We start from the raw sequence: 15,009 nt of genomic DNA, 5'->3' as shown, positions 1-15,009 counted from the left end.
TGAACAAATGTTTAGTTTACTGCGGCTGTACTGGCAAACAAATTTTGGCAGAGGTTCTGAGGGAATTAATAGAGCTGCTTTGAGATATTTCTTGGGAGTGACTCAGGAGGCACCATGAGCAACAATATTTCTTGTTGAAAAAGTTTAAGTTGGATTTTGTCATATCAGTTTGAGAGTGAAATTGCAGGAAGAGTTAGCAGGGGAGATAAACTGAGATGAATCTTAAAAGTGAAGACAGGATGCTGGTGTTCAATTCACAAAGATGGGGGAGCCAATGGAGAAATAGAAAGAAGAGATGATGTGTAACTGTTCCTTCTCTACAAGGTCTCAAAGGCCTGGTACTATTTGTAGTGCTCTTCAAAATCTACGTGAATCCGTTGAAAGAGAAAGTGACATATGCTTCACTCAGCTGCCAAACATATGCTCCTAGCAGTCAGATATTTTTCCCATTCTCAACAACTGCAACCACTATCTTTCCTGAATGTAAGTAAGGCTTCAGGAAATAAGTTGAGGGAAGAATCTAGACAAGACTGTAAAGGTGCTGGTGAAAAAAAGGAAACACTAAGAGTTAGCCAAGAAGCTGGATAATTGGATGGAAGTTTTGGCCAACTTAATGGGTAATTAGAAGTTAGGAGGTGTCTGACTGGAAGGAAGATTTGTTTCCATGAAAGGTGTAGGGCTCCTCTTCATTAAACAGGTGCCAAGAAGAAACAAAATGGTTCTTTGTTATGTTTGGATGACCAAAGAGCATCAGTTGACTGAGTGTTTTCAATTTCAGCTTGCTTAGAAGTTTCATCCTTTCTTCCTTGACAAGACTCTTAACTACAGTGATATGTACATGGGTATGTGTTAAAACATGGTAAGCGCATAAGATTTCTGTATTAAAAGACTGTTTCTCCTCTATACGCCTAAGATTAATCAAAGGGGAAGGAAAATTTTGTGCTGCCTCAGTTACTCCATTCTGTAGCGTAAAGGTAAAAATAGGAGCAACCTGGAAGTAACTGATTTGGCAATTCTGTTAGGTACTAATACAGAAATCTTCACCAACTTCTTAAATAAGAAGCTATATGTGAGATCCTTTGGCCATGCATGAAGCAGAGTAGGTAACTGGAACTCTTTGAGAAGCATCTTAAAGTATTGTGTGAAAATGTATTGAAGCTATGGTTGAAGCAATGTTTTTCACACACACGGGCTATTTGAAAACATTTTCCTAGCTTTTCCATACACCACCTATTTGTCAAAGCTCATCCTATTAAAATGGCTGCATTAGCAAAAATGTTATAAGGCACCATCCCCCCAGATAGCATAGAAGCAAAAAACTTGGTCAGTTTTTCTAACAAAAAGTGAAAGAGAGAGAACCTGTTATAAAATATCTTCTAAGGTCTATATGGTATCTGTCAATGATGTTGCTATAATAATTTCAGGAAGTCAAGGATCTGCTACAATCTGAATAACGTATTGTACTCTGCTGGAAATATTTTAAGCAACCTGGAATTATTCATATACAGAGTCTATTATTAACAAAGTAAATACAAAAATCATATAATTCAACCCAAACAAAGCAATAAACCACAGCTTCCTGAAGGAAAATACTTCAGTGCATATGTACTGGTACTCAGTCTTTCCAAAATTCAAGACAAGGGTTGGATTGACCCTGTCTTTTCCTTCTGTTCCACAGTAAAATAAGTGGAAACAGCTTTGAGGAAGGAAATCTTCACAAGACTCCAGTCTTGGCAATTCTTCATTTGATCTCTCAGGGTAGGAAACAGACTGCAAGTAGAAAACATGCTGGTAGAAGCTGTGAAAACAGGAATATGAAAATGGTGGTTCAATAACAGGCAGTGTGTTGAGATTTGTGTTCTGTTCAGCACCTATTCCTGTCTAAGGAACTGGACTTTGTGCTTCAGTCTTTGCAAACCAGGTGGCAAGTTCAGGAGAGCTGTGATAAAAAATACACAAATTACTTAGAACACAGGCAGTATACAGTGAAAATAATCTAAATATGTAAGTGTAAATGCAGATCCAGATACTTATACACGTGCAGGACTAGAAATAATCCCAGTGTGAAAGGCTAAGGGGAGGTTAAATCCCTTCCCACATTGTGGCACACCCTTCTCTCTGGTTCTTCTTAGAAGGACAGTCTATGGGGACGGGAGCTACCAGGAATCCCATCCTTCCCACAGAGCAGAATACTTCTGAATATGGATTTCAGTGACAGACACCTCTTTGGCTAAAGCTGCTTTTCCATTGAAATGATGGTTTGTTGACACCAAAATGTTTTGTGAGGAGGGTTCTAATTCAGCAAGCCTCAGCCAAAACACAGGCAGTCATATGAAGGATCTTGGACCATTGGGCATGTTTCTATCCAAAACTTGTATGAGTTCCTGCCAGTGTTCTAGGAATCCTGCTCAGCAGGTGCTACAGTTTGAAGACAACCACCTGTGAGCAGGGACAGGGCTCACCTGGGATGGGCACTCGTTAGACACATCTGGGAGCTCCACCTCTTGCCAAATCTGGCTCCTGTCTCCCCATTCAGCAGCTGGTGCCTGCTGTCTGTGCAGTGGGGCTGGCCCACATGCCTGGGTTCTGCGAGCCCTGGAGCCTCACTCAGTAGCCTGCCAGCCAGACTTGCAGGAGGCTGAGAAGGTAAGGAGTGGGACTGGGATCTGCTGAGCTTTATTTAGATATGTATTTTCAGAGCTTTCCTTTCAAGTGGAGACGTTGCCAGAGACATTTGAACCAAAAATCCAGAGAAGAAGGAACCAGCCCCATCAATTATAGCTTGAGTTGAGCTTTTAGAAAAGGGCCTTTTTCTTCTGCCCTTTCACTGGGAAGTAGCTGGCATCTTGGTGTTCGGGGAAGCAGAAGATGCTGTTATACCACAAGAGGAAAAAGAAGAATGCAAGGACTTTTAAGAGGAAACCTCATGCAGGAGGCAAACAACAATGGTGAGGAAGGGGTGAAGTTTGTTGTCGTCCTTCATTCACACGAAAACAGCGTCCCTCTCATTAGGAGCTGGAGCTATATTTATTTATATGACCTCCACTATTATAGTGTCCAAGCAGCTATTATCACAAACGGCTTTCTCCTCAGAGACCTCCAGAGAGGTGTTATCTTCATTAAGAGATGAGGACTGAGGCATGAACAAGGGTAGCAGCAGTTTTCATGGCATCGATGTTGCTGTTTCCCTTCCGCAGTAACAGAGCAGTGACCATCCCTCTCCTGGTGCCACTGGTCCTTGGAGGAGCCTTTCTGTATGAGGCTGGCGATGCCCACTGCCTCCTCCAGCATGGGCTGCAAGGGCAGCTACTTCTGTTGTGCCCAAGAAATCCATACTCAGCTGGTAAAAAGTCTGTAAGCCCCACAACGTGCACAATCACTGCAACATGCCACTGGGCAGCAGGATTCTCTTGCTCTCCTCAGCTTCTTCATCTTTCAACACCGGCTGCAGCAGACCCTCATCCTCATGAGGCCTCATGCCCTGGTACAAGGGATTGAGGGTCTTATACTGTGTTGTGAATTTGGGGGGAGTCAAACCAGTAGAGCTGCACGTAATGAACATGACTGCTATTGCTCTGCTCTCAGCTTCATTCATGGAAAAAAAAATGTGCTGCTGGGTTTTTGTGTTAATTTGGAAATGAATCTTCAGGTACAGGTAATGACTGTGTTTTGGAATATATCATAGTGACTAAGCAGCTCTGCTGGGAGCCTTAAAGAGGTTCTGTGGAATTTCAACATTACTTTATTAAAAAAACAAAACAAAACTCTGTCTGCATTTCTCCCTTCTTTCTTTCCTGCCACAACGAATGCCACAGGACTTGCCGCAGCTGACTATGGAAATGATATACTGTGTTGTGAATTTGGGGGGAGTCAAACCAGTAGAGCTGCACGTAATGAACATGACTGCTATTGCTCTGCTCTCAGCTTCATTCATGGAAAAAAAAATGTGCTGCTGGGTTTTTGTGTTAATTTGGAAATGAATCTTCAGGTACAGGTAATGACTGTGTTTTGGAATATATCATAGTGACTAAGCAGCTCTGCTGGGAGCCTTAAAGAGGTTCTGTGGAATTTCAACATTACTTTATTAAAAAAACAAAACAAAACAAAACTGTCTGCATTTCTCCCTTCTTTCTTTCCTGCCACAACGAATGCCACAGGACTTGCCGCAGCTGACTATGGAAATGAGCTAAACCTGGAAGCAACACTGAGCTATGCTCTTTCTTCTCCTCAGCTCACTCTTTCTCTTTCTGCTCCTCCTTATGTAAATTTTAAATGTACTTAGGAATACTCATTAGCACATATTAAGATTTGTTTCAACATCTTGCAAAGAACAGATGGAGAGAAAGGAAGATGAGAAAAACTGAAGAAAGGATACAAGAAAATTGAAAAAAAAAGAGGACAAAAGAAGAAAACTAAGGAGAGGAAAATCTAGAAAAAGAAAAGGACCCAGAGACGATATATATTTGTGGTACCATTTTCATGACAAATACTGACATACTTCTCAAGTTAAAAATTCACACACCTGTTGCAGTGACTATAAAATACAGTTCGGATCAACTTGCACAGAAATGACCTTACAGAAGTGCCATGAGATGCGTAGCTGACTTCAGGTATTTCTTCACAGCACTGCCTTCCCTGACTGTTCACACAGCGTTAACAACACTTACACTTTAAGGACCTATTTACTTATTCACGGCAAACTTCATGGTATTCCACAGTTTTCTAGATCATCCTTGGCCCGATCCTTGAGGCCAGACTGCTTCACTATTCACTCTGGCTTGCTCATGAGGCAACTCCGGGCTATGTTGAGAGCTGCCCAGTTGGTGTGACAGGGAAACATACTCCAAAGCACATTCATCTTTATAACTGCCCCCAGTGTGCCTCTCCCTCTGCCAACACAGTGTGGGCAGCTTGCGTGAGGGATCCCTCCAACAGCACCCCCAGTCCTTGTGAGCATGTATGGAAGGCTGCCCTCAAAACTCATTTCAAGGCCCTGATACTACCGCACGCAGCTTTCTGCAAGAAACCTGTGGCATTATCAGGGTGCCCACTAGCACTGTAGAGTATCCTATGTGATTGTCATTACAGGTAACTAAGAAGTAGGTGCAGGTAACTAAAACAAGAGCCAGCACTTTCCATAAAAGTAGCAGGTCAAGGGGTTTCAGCTGCCACTGTTCAGTCCAACAACCAACCAACCAGCCGCTGGTGAAGGTGAGACAGCAGCGGCCAGCTACAACACACTTCACCAGTGAACATCATATTTCTTGCCTATACCTGGTCAACCAAACTGATTTTTAAAAAGCACAAATTAAAACTGGAGGTCTTACTTCTCATTACCTGTGCCCATATGAAGGCAAATTAAAAGTAGCAAGACAAAAAAGTGCAAAAAATCACCCAAAATCACAAAGCTGAATAGTAACAGATCTGACCCTAGGAGCCTATCTACTTAGTCAGTGCATTTTCCAAGGAACCTTGCCATTTCTGCAAAACTACCGCAGAAGACTGCCAATACTTGGGGGTATTATTGTTCCTTCCAGACTTGGTGAGAAAAAAAGCCATAGGAAACTAGGAGTAGGAAAAGTGAGGGGAGCAGAAGAAAATGAAAGAAGTAGAGAGGAAAGTTGAAGGTTTTTCAGGTATAACATTCTACCCCTACACAACGGAACATTTCCAGACAGAATCATTATTTTCCAGTAGACAATTTTTGTTCTTAGAATGGCTTTTTCTGAAATGACTTAAACTGGAGAAAGATCCATAATCTGGAGAGTCTGATGGAAACTGACAATGGAATGTTTTAATGTCAGCTAATTCTTGGTCTTTTGAACCTGTTCAGGTGTTGCTTTTCTAACACTATTTTTAAATTACTGCTTTTCTGTATATTCTAATGTTTCTGCTAACTCAATTGACTGATCTTAATGTGCCAATAAACTCACATCCAGTAGTTATGCAGAGCTGAGTGGAGTGTGGGCCGCTATCCGTTACAACTCATTTGGAATTTCATGACACAGACAACACAATTTGAATTGTATCAAGTGTAAAACCAGTCAGAAATCTTGGGAAATTTGTTGATAAATACATATTCTATTGACAGAACTTGCTGCATATGTTCTTCTTACATTTAACTATGATACATTTCACTTTTGCAGTCTTATGTGTTATTTAAGAGTGCAAATGTGTATGGTAATATAACAATAATTTATTATTTTATTTTAAAATTACAAATATGGGTACTAGCATCAGGGTTTATGCATCTGGCTTCAGCTTGGTTACTATCATGACATGATTTTTGTACAGACACTGGATGCTTAGAAAACTTCATAGTTGTTTGCGGGTTTTTTTAAGTTTATCTTGAAGTTTTATTTTATCTCTTCCTTTTTTTTTCCCACAAGCACATTACAATATATCAGTAAAATATTCCTAAGTACTGATAGGTGGTTTTTTTGGATAGCCTTTTTACATATTAGATGTCACCATTCCAGCACCATTTTCCCCAGTGTATCTGATTTTCACATGATTTTAAAGCCTCATCACAATGTTTTTCACTTTATTGAGGAGATAGTTGATGAGCTTGTGTCTTAGATTTTTATAGGACTCCTCTGAATGAGACAGTTTCTCAAATCAGTGATAGTAATTTATTTTTTGGTAATATAATTCTGAGGTTTTTCATATTTAAAGATAATTTTATTTTGCAATGTTATTTTTATAGATCTGCCACTTTTTATCCAGTTGAAAAGCATTCATAGTTGCCAATAACTTTAAATATAATGTTGATCTTATTTCTGAATAGTCTTCATGGGAGGAATTATAAAGAAGACATCCATCATGCTGTTATGCATCTCATTAATTTTAAAACCAAACATGGTTAACTGCAGGTTTACACATAACAAAATGCCATAGTTCTTGTAAGCTCTATTGTATCATACTGATTAATTCAGATGCTTTGATCTTACTGGTTTGGTTTTTTTTACCTACTTCTAATGCCAGTAATTTTAGCAAGATGGACCAGCTATATGTAAGACTAGAACAAAGATGGAAGATGCAGGATGCCAGTGTCAACCAGATATTTTCTTAGGCACCATAAAACCTAAAGATGGACTATAATATGCATATGGATTTCTAGAGATATTTGGATTTATCATATTAAGAACAACTTACAGTGAAGGTGGTAGTCACCAATGGATATTTTTAGCCAGATCAAGGCCATCTTTTCCAGTTTGCAAGAAAAAATGTGCTTTACATTTTGAAATGTGTGCTTGGTCTGCATCTCTCTCTCTGGGTAAATGATTTAACCTTTTAGCCATCTAGTAAGTTAGAAGTAGGACTATTCAAATTTCTATTCATAATTGAAATACAGGTGCAAATTTTGCAGACAAAGTATATCCACAAATGTGAGTCTCACCCTTTTGGAAATTCACCTCTTCATTTGCACTTGTTCTGCCATAGAACGTCCTGAGTCGAGCTTGTGCTTTCAGTGCTTGAGAATTATCCATTGGCCACCAACAAGATGTTTCATTAAAAGGAGACAGTAACAAATAACCACCATGGCCCTAAGTCAGAGGGACTTTTTACTGAAGAAATAGCTTTTCCTCTTCCATTTGCCTAATCATTTTTGCCTGTCCTGCTGTCCCACTCGCACACTGGTCCCATCCCCAATGTGAGAGCTCCATTAAATTTTGTCTCCCACCTTTGTGGCTTGTGGAAACTCCGCATGAATCACTACCGCTGTTAGCAAAGCTTTTATCATGTCCACACAGTGTCTGCTTGGTGATCTTGCTCGTCATCTGGAGTGTTATCTCTACCTTACCCTACATTATTGCTGCCAAAATTCTCTTCCCATTCATTCCATGAATGCCCACCACACTGACCACCTTGTGTGCCTGTGTCGTGTCCTGAAGGCTAAATGCTTGCCAGGTGAGTGACACTGTCATTTTACAGGAGAGAAGAGGAAGCAGTGACATGCATCCTTTAGCTATGGGGTGACTATGGAAAAGCTCATGTATACAGCAGTGGAAAGAAGCCCTATTGTCTTCATTATTTCAATGTGGCTGTGTTGAATTGTAGCCACTGTGTGATAATTCTGGAATTTTTTCCAATTGATTTTGTATAACCAGAATAATGTCTTATTGTGTTGTGCAATACTCCACAAAGACAGACCATGAAATAAAATAGTGCTTCAGTCAGTGGTGTCCTACATGATAAGAGTCCTCCTATGAGAGGCATTGTCCCATCGTTTTCTTCAGTGTCTGGCTTTTTTGTCTTTCAATTATTACTATTTTGTTATGACAGTAACAGAGATGTTGCTTTTCAAATTCATTATCACTGTTGTTTCTTAACATTTCCCAAATGAAACCATGGTGAGATAGAGCGCCATGCTTCCCTTTCCCTGATAATTGCTTTCTCCAAGGAAACTGATAGGTTTCAAATTTACGTTGATAATGAAGGTGCTATTTGTCTACAGCTATCCTGGTAAATCTGTTTTGTCTGTCTTTTTTTTCCTCTTTCTCTCTCTTTTTTTTTCTTTTTCTCTTTTTTTCTTCTTTTTTTTTTTTCATTTTCCGAACACAACAGCCTTTATGCTTTCCAGGTCACTGAAAATGGGACAGAATGCTTTGAGCTATGTGCCCTACTGAGTGGAACTGTTTTGTTCACATGCACTGATGCTCCCTTTGTAAAGAAATAAAAAATGCAATCAGGAAAATGCAGAAGTGAATGCTTTGAATCTATGCTCCATGTTTAACAAAACAAACACATTACAGACCTCCTCTATATTTGAAATATTTCACAGATATGGTCAGGTGCTGATAATTCCATTTTTTCTATGGTGTTTAATCATTTTTATTGCACTAAAGATTAATCTTTATATGAACCTGTTCTATTTATGCAATGACACTTTAATGCAATAGTATTGTCCAAAGAAAACATATTTCTTTATGGATGCTTTCTCTGGATAACAACATTTTTTTCTTGTATTATTCTACTATTTCTAATATTAAAGAAAAAGTAAAAGTTTTATAAAACCATGTAACAGCACTGAAATAATCAGAATAATTGCAAAATCTATATAATTTTAAAGGATCTTAAGGAGCAACGAATGCTTTGTACAGAAATGCAGTGAATGATGGCTGGCCTGAGATGCAACACAGAAGAAAAGCTGAGGTGAGAGAAATCTTTGCTATGAAGACAAGTTTTTTATAAATATGGAAAAAAGGAAATCTCTTGCTGTAAAAAGAATGGAGATAGGGAGCTCACCCTGTCTTGGGGGTAACTTAATAGTTTTTCCTGTCTGCTATTTTGTGAGATGAGTATCCTAAGACTGATGGATGCTAGTGCAGAAGAAAGACAGAAAAGACAAAGATTCAGATATTTCAATGCAATGCACTTTTAGTAGTCATTTTGGGAAGGGAAAGGAAAGGAAGGGAACAAGCTTTGAAACTATGACTGGGTAATCATGATCATAGAAATTATATTCTAAACACGTTTTGAGTGCTATACCATAAAGCATATTGGATAGAAGACTTCTAGAACAGAAAACCATTGAAGACATTTAGTCTTCATCTCTAACAGAATGAAAAATTCAGCAAACAGATTTCCTTTTCCTGGGACATTACAATTCTCACAGCTACGGCAAAAATTTTGGAGTATACTTGCAGATTTTTTTCTCTTAATTTATTATTTCAGTAGAGGAATTGGTGTTGAATATCCACTCAGAATCATCCATATAGTGTCTCACAAAAGTTCTTCTTTCATAAACATGAAAACAGAATATATATACATATATATCTATGTATGCACACAACTATACACACAGAGACATAATTTCAGATTGTTCTATACTTAGGGCAGTTATATTGTTCAAAGTTACTGTTGATTTTGAATGCCTTTATTTATCAATACACATCCTGAAGCATCTGATGGGGAAAAACCTTCATAAGGCAAAAGTAGGTAATTTTCTGAAAATATTATTTTTTAATCTGAGTACTCAAAAACTAAGCCATTGCATAAACTTGAATTATTTTTTTTTTCAACTATAGGTTAATGGTTCATAACATCCTGGATGCTTTACTTGTTTTCTTCCTTTTTCTGTCCACCAATGTGCTGTTGGAAACAGATAAACAGGTAAACTGACTCGATGGTAGGAAAACTCAGTTATGCAGACAATTAATAGAATGGATGAAAATTACCCAGCTAGGTGGCCTGTATCACAGAAAGAGCCCAGCTTTCCAAAGTACCAAAGATTTTGGCTGCGTCAAGCCCAGCATGTTTGCATGGGTCCATTTTCAGAAAGGGACTGGTCACTTGTTTCAGTGCTTTACTGGAGCAGTACTGGGGCGTTTAGTACTTTGTGGTGTTGAGACTTATGTACTGTTCACCACCTCTGTGGTTCCCTCGACTTTGGAGTATGTTTTCACTTACGATTCAGAGGCAGACTGCCACCTTCTGAAGCACTAACATCATTGCCTATAGAATCTGGATTTTTTGGAAGCTTCCAAGCAATTATAAATCAGGCCTTGAGCCTGTCAAGCATAGGAAATAAGACCCAATTTCAGGCTCAGGTAGTGCCTCTGATGGGTTCCAGAAATACATATTCTCAAGTAAATATACACATGTGAGCAGTGTGTCAGGGGAACTTTATCAAGCTGGAACACTGAAATGTAGCAAAACAAGACAGTAATCAAATGTCATTAATTACCCTGCACTGTCTTCTGCAGAGGGTATCCTTTATCACTTGCTGGGAATCTTTGATGTTTAACCTGAATTTTAGGACAAACTGCCTAACCTCTAGTTTTGATTCTAGGCACGCTTCAGTTTCTAAAGTTCTCCCCAGGCACTTCAATGCAGAATCTCTTTGATTCACTGCAAAATGAAGTTTGACATATCTTATTATGAAGAAATACTTGATTTGAAAATGTACAGAGTAGCTCTAGGAAAACAACAGCAAACTCAGAAAACGTTGTCAACAGTGCAGCCCATCTACAAATGCAACTGACACAACCGAAAAAATATTTCCCATTAACAATGAAGTTTGCAAATAGCTGAGAGTGGAATCTGTGAAGGTATTCCTGCTATAAGACTGTTAGCTGGAAAGTGTTGAGGATTTATAGATTTGCTATGCTGTCCTCAGAACACTTAAGGAGAATTCAGTGGTCTAACTCCTTGTTAATAACACTCTCACCTCTCTTCGTTGCTGTGGGAGAAACATAGGTGGAGTAATTACGCAGTGGGTCTTGTGGTACCAGTTCCTCTGAGTCAGTGTAGAAGATACTTCACAAGTGAAGTGACTGAATCCCAGGCTGCATGGAACCAGTTTGTCAAAACCTTATATCCATTTTGTCCTTCTCAGCAGAATACTATAATTTATGTGAAATCAGTGGAGTAATGACCATTTACAAAAGGCTTGGATTGAGTTCTGCAGCTTTTTTTTCACCCCTTCTTTCTTTTCCACTCATTCTCTTTCACTCACATGTACAACAGCATCTTACACACCCAGATGTGGCTGATATTACACAGACTGTAAATCAGATTGTTGATTCACCTGAGTAAGTGTTTCATGTTTTCTGAGAATTCCCTGGAATGTCATAGCCTTTACCTTTCCTCTGAGAGAAAACTGCAAAATATTCTCCCAGTTTAGCTCAATGCGTTGAGACTGCTATTTCACTGAATAGGCTGGGGAGGAGAGGAAACGAAGAAATGGACACTCTTTAGCCGTATATGCTTTTATTTTTTAAATTTATCAAACAAATCTGTCAGTCAGAGGAATGGCATGTGCAGGGGTACATGGGATACTGGAAGCAAGTTAAACCCTCATGGCTTTCTCATCATGCCCAGTACCACTGTGTCCTCTTAGTGCTGTGGAGGCTTACTCATGCTTGGAATACATGTCAGCGACAACCAGCTGGAGGGAAAGACTGGCAACCTCACCACCTCAGCCTGCTTCTATGAAATCTCCAGGAATGCTTAGGGGAGAAGCACACAGGATCCTACTATCACTCCCAAGGGGTCATTTCCATCTTCAGCTCTTTTCTATTTTTTTTTTAATCTCCCTCTCCATTTTATGTCTAAAAAAAGTCTGTAGTTTGCAAATCTCACCATGTTGTCGCAAGCCATGACTGACATGTTGAGATAAATCAATGCCTTCAACAGCCAGACACTGGGAAGGACTTGCTAGCTATATCAGCCACCCATCTGACCAGGTGTTGTATTTCTGTAACAGAGAGGGTGTAAAAGGCAGTCAGCACCAGAATCAGGAACACTTTCCAGAAATATTTTCCCTTGTCATCCTTTTGTTTTCCTTGGGTGTATTTTTTGTCTTGTCTACAAAAGAAAGATAATCCAGCTACAAGAATAGTCCCAAATTTTCTCTTCCTCCCACAAAGGACTCTTTAAATCATTTTTTGTGCTATCCAAAATATTGTCTTATGGGGGGTGAGATGCATTTCACTGTGCAGGCCAAGGTGTCTCGTAGTACGGGTAGGGTGGGTACAAGACAAGGCAACCAGTGCTGCTCCTCTCAGATGCAGTGTACGTGTACAGCCTAGCAAACGTGATGACTGCATGGTGTCGCCAAGTGGCCGGACCACAACCCATCGATTCTCCCGTGCTCCGCTTGGACACTTGGATAGTAGTCCATTAATCAATGTAACTGTCCAACTGGACACAAAAATTTTGCATGTTCCTCCAGCTCTAAAAGTCTAGATTTTTAGTATTGTATGCAGCTGCCTTAACAGTCACATGGCAATATAGAATTTTTTTTTCTTTTTCTCACTCACTTTGATGCATGTAAATGAGGATGTGAGGGTGGGCAGATACAGAGAGCTGTCAGTTACCTCATATTCTAACTTCTTGGCAGTAAAGTCATTCAGAAATACAGCTTCATGAAGGTAACTAGCTTTGAAAGAAACATTTAAAAGTCTCTTTTACATGGTTGCATCTCCTTCATAGGTGTGCTGAAGAAAGAGACCTAATTACTTTACTGGCTGTATGCAAACAGACAGATATAGTGTAAAATGTTACACCCTAACAAGGGGACCAAGAGGTGATAGCAGGAAGAGGAAGGGTAAGAAGATAAAAAACTGTGGTTTTGTTGTCATAAGGAAATCATCAAAACTTTGGGAAAATGTGCTGAATAACTGGCCTTTAAATCGCTGTAGCTAGTAGCTATACAGCAATCTAAAAAAAAAAAAAAAAGGTATTTTTAACCAGGCGTTCAGTTAATAGGTTTTAATATAATACGTGTTGCCACCTGCTCCACCTGCAATTGTATTAAATAACAAAGTGCACAGAGATGCTGTGACCTCTGTCTGCAGCAGTGCACTGGAGAATTCCGGAGGAGTTCTCTGCTGCTTGTAATGCTCTTTCTTTCTTTGGTGATGCGCACAGGTGAATAATATCTGTAGGAACTGATAGAAGCAGTTCACCAAGATAAAGTGTTCTTACATTCCTGACATGTCAAAAACATCTGCTTCCTTCTTAAATAAACCATTGAATGAATATTCTCATCCAGCACTACTGAAGCATGCAATACGGCTTCACTAAAAGCCTTCCACTGCCCTCCAGATACACTTAAGAAAATAACTCTAAATGGAAGAATGATACACACAATAGCTAAAGGGAATGCAATCACATTCAGAGAGATGAAGAAATCGTAAGCAGCCACCTGCATTTCTGGAAAGTCCTTGGGCTCTTGCTGTGGGCAATTCTAGCAAAACACTTCACAGCATACACCCGTGTCTGCTCCCAAAGCTTTCAGGTTGAACCACAGGCTCTGGCTTGCATTGCTATTGTGAGACTAACCTGCCTCCATGAAAATGGTTACTTAGGAATAGGGAAAACTATTGGAAATAAGTAGCATCCAGTGAATTCTTTCCCAGGAACCGTAGTGAAACTTTCTTAAGCATTAAAAAACCAAAGCAGAGGAACTGCAGGAGAACTAAGGGATGGATCCCCAAGAACATCTTCCATGCATGTCAGTGTGCCCCAGCAGGCCAGCCCCAGCTGCTTGCATAGGGAACTGAAGTTCAGCTTTTGCTTATGCCACGGGACAGAGGAAAAACTCCTGTCCTGAGACCACTGTTTGAAATAAGATTGGGAAGTGTTGGTCATGACTAAGGTTGTTTGATACTGTCTTCCAGAAAAAATAGAAAGCACTTTGGCAGTCAGAAGCAAGAGAACGTTATTAGCCTCATACTAGGTCATCAGTAGGAATATATATGAGAACATGTATTGACTTTGATCTACTTGTACGCTGGTTCTACAACTCCTTGATTTCAGTTTCTCTTCATTCTAGAAAGTTTAAATAAAAATCATTTACCTGCTTCTTATATTCCTGTTGTGTTAGTTTCCACCTCTGAGATATACTCTTAAAAATTTTGCTTTTGTCTTTACTTTTCGCCTATAAATATTAGCATAGGCAGATTCCCACACTGGGCAAATGGACTGTCCCCTAACTTGGCGGTGGCTGAGTACTGTAAGTATCCCAGGGAGCTCTCTCCTAATCCTCCCAGCTGAAGTGCTGCTGAGCACAACTCTCCCAACTGTTTTTGCTCCATAACATCTTGACTATCTGACCCTTCAGCTCCACAACAAAGCCTGAACTGCAACATCAAACAACATAGCCTTAAAACACCAACGTGTCAAATTCTTCATAAAGGACGTATAGGTCAGCTCTAAATTTTTAAAAACCCTTTCCTTTTTCTGTGAATAAGACCTGGATTTTTCAAGTGTGTAAAAACCTGGAGTAAAGGCTCTTCCTAGGGTCTTTGTCTCCTGTAGAGTTACTACCTCCTCAATAAGAAAAAAGGTGCTCTTGTTTAAGGCTATGGGGGACATACTGAGCTTCCCATCCCCTCTCTTAAATGTTCTGCCTTTCTTTCCCTGAAAAATCCTGTTGAAAGGAGTATATTTCTTAGAGTGAAATTCAGAGAGAAGGACTAGAATAGCTTCCTGCAGGCAGTTGCCAGGTTGATATATCAAAGCGATATTGCTTTCTGAATTGAGTGGCACCAATCAGCA

Source organism: Egretta garzetta, unplaced genomic scaffold (assembly GCF_000687185.1).
Source record: "Egretta garzetta isolate BGI_Z169 unplaced genomic scaffold, ASM68718v1 scaffold503, whole genome shotgun sequence".
NCBI classification, from domain to species: Eukaryota; Metazoa; Chordata; class Aves; order Pelecaniformes; family Ardeidae; genus Egretta; species Egretta garzetta.
Note: the sequence above shows the minus strand (reverse complement) of the source record.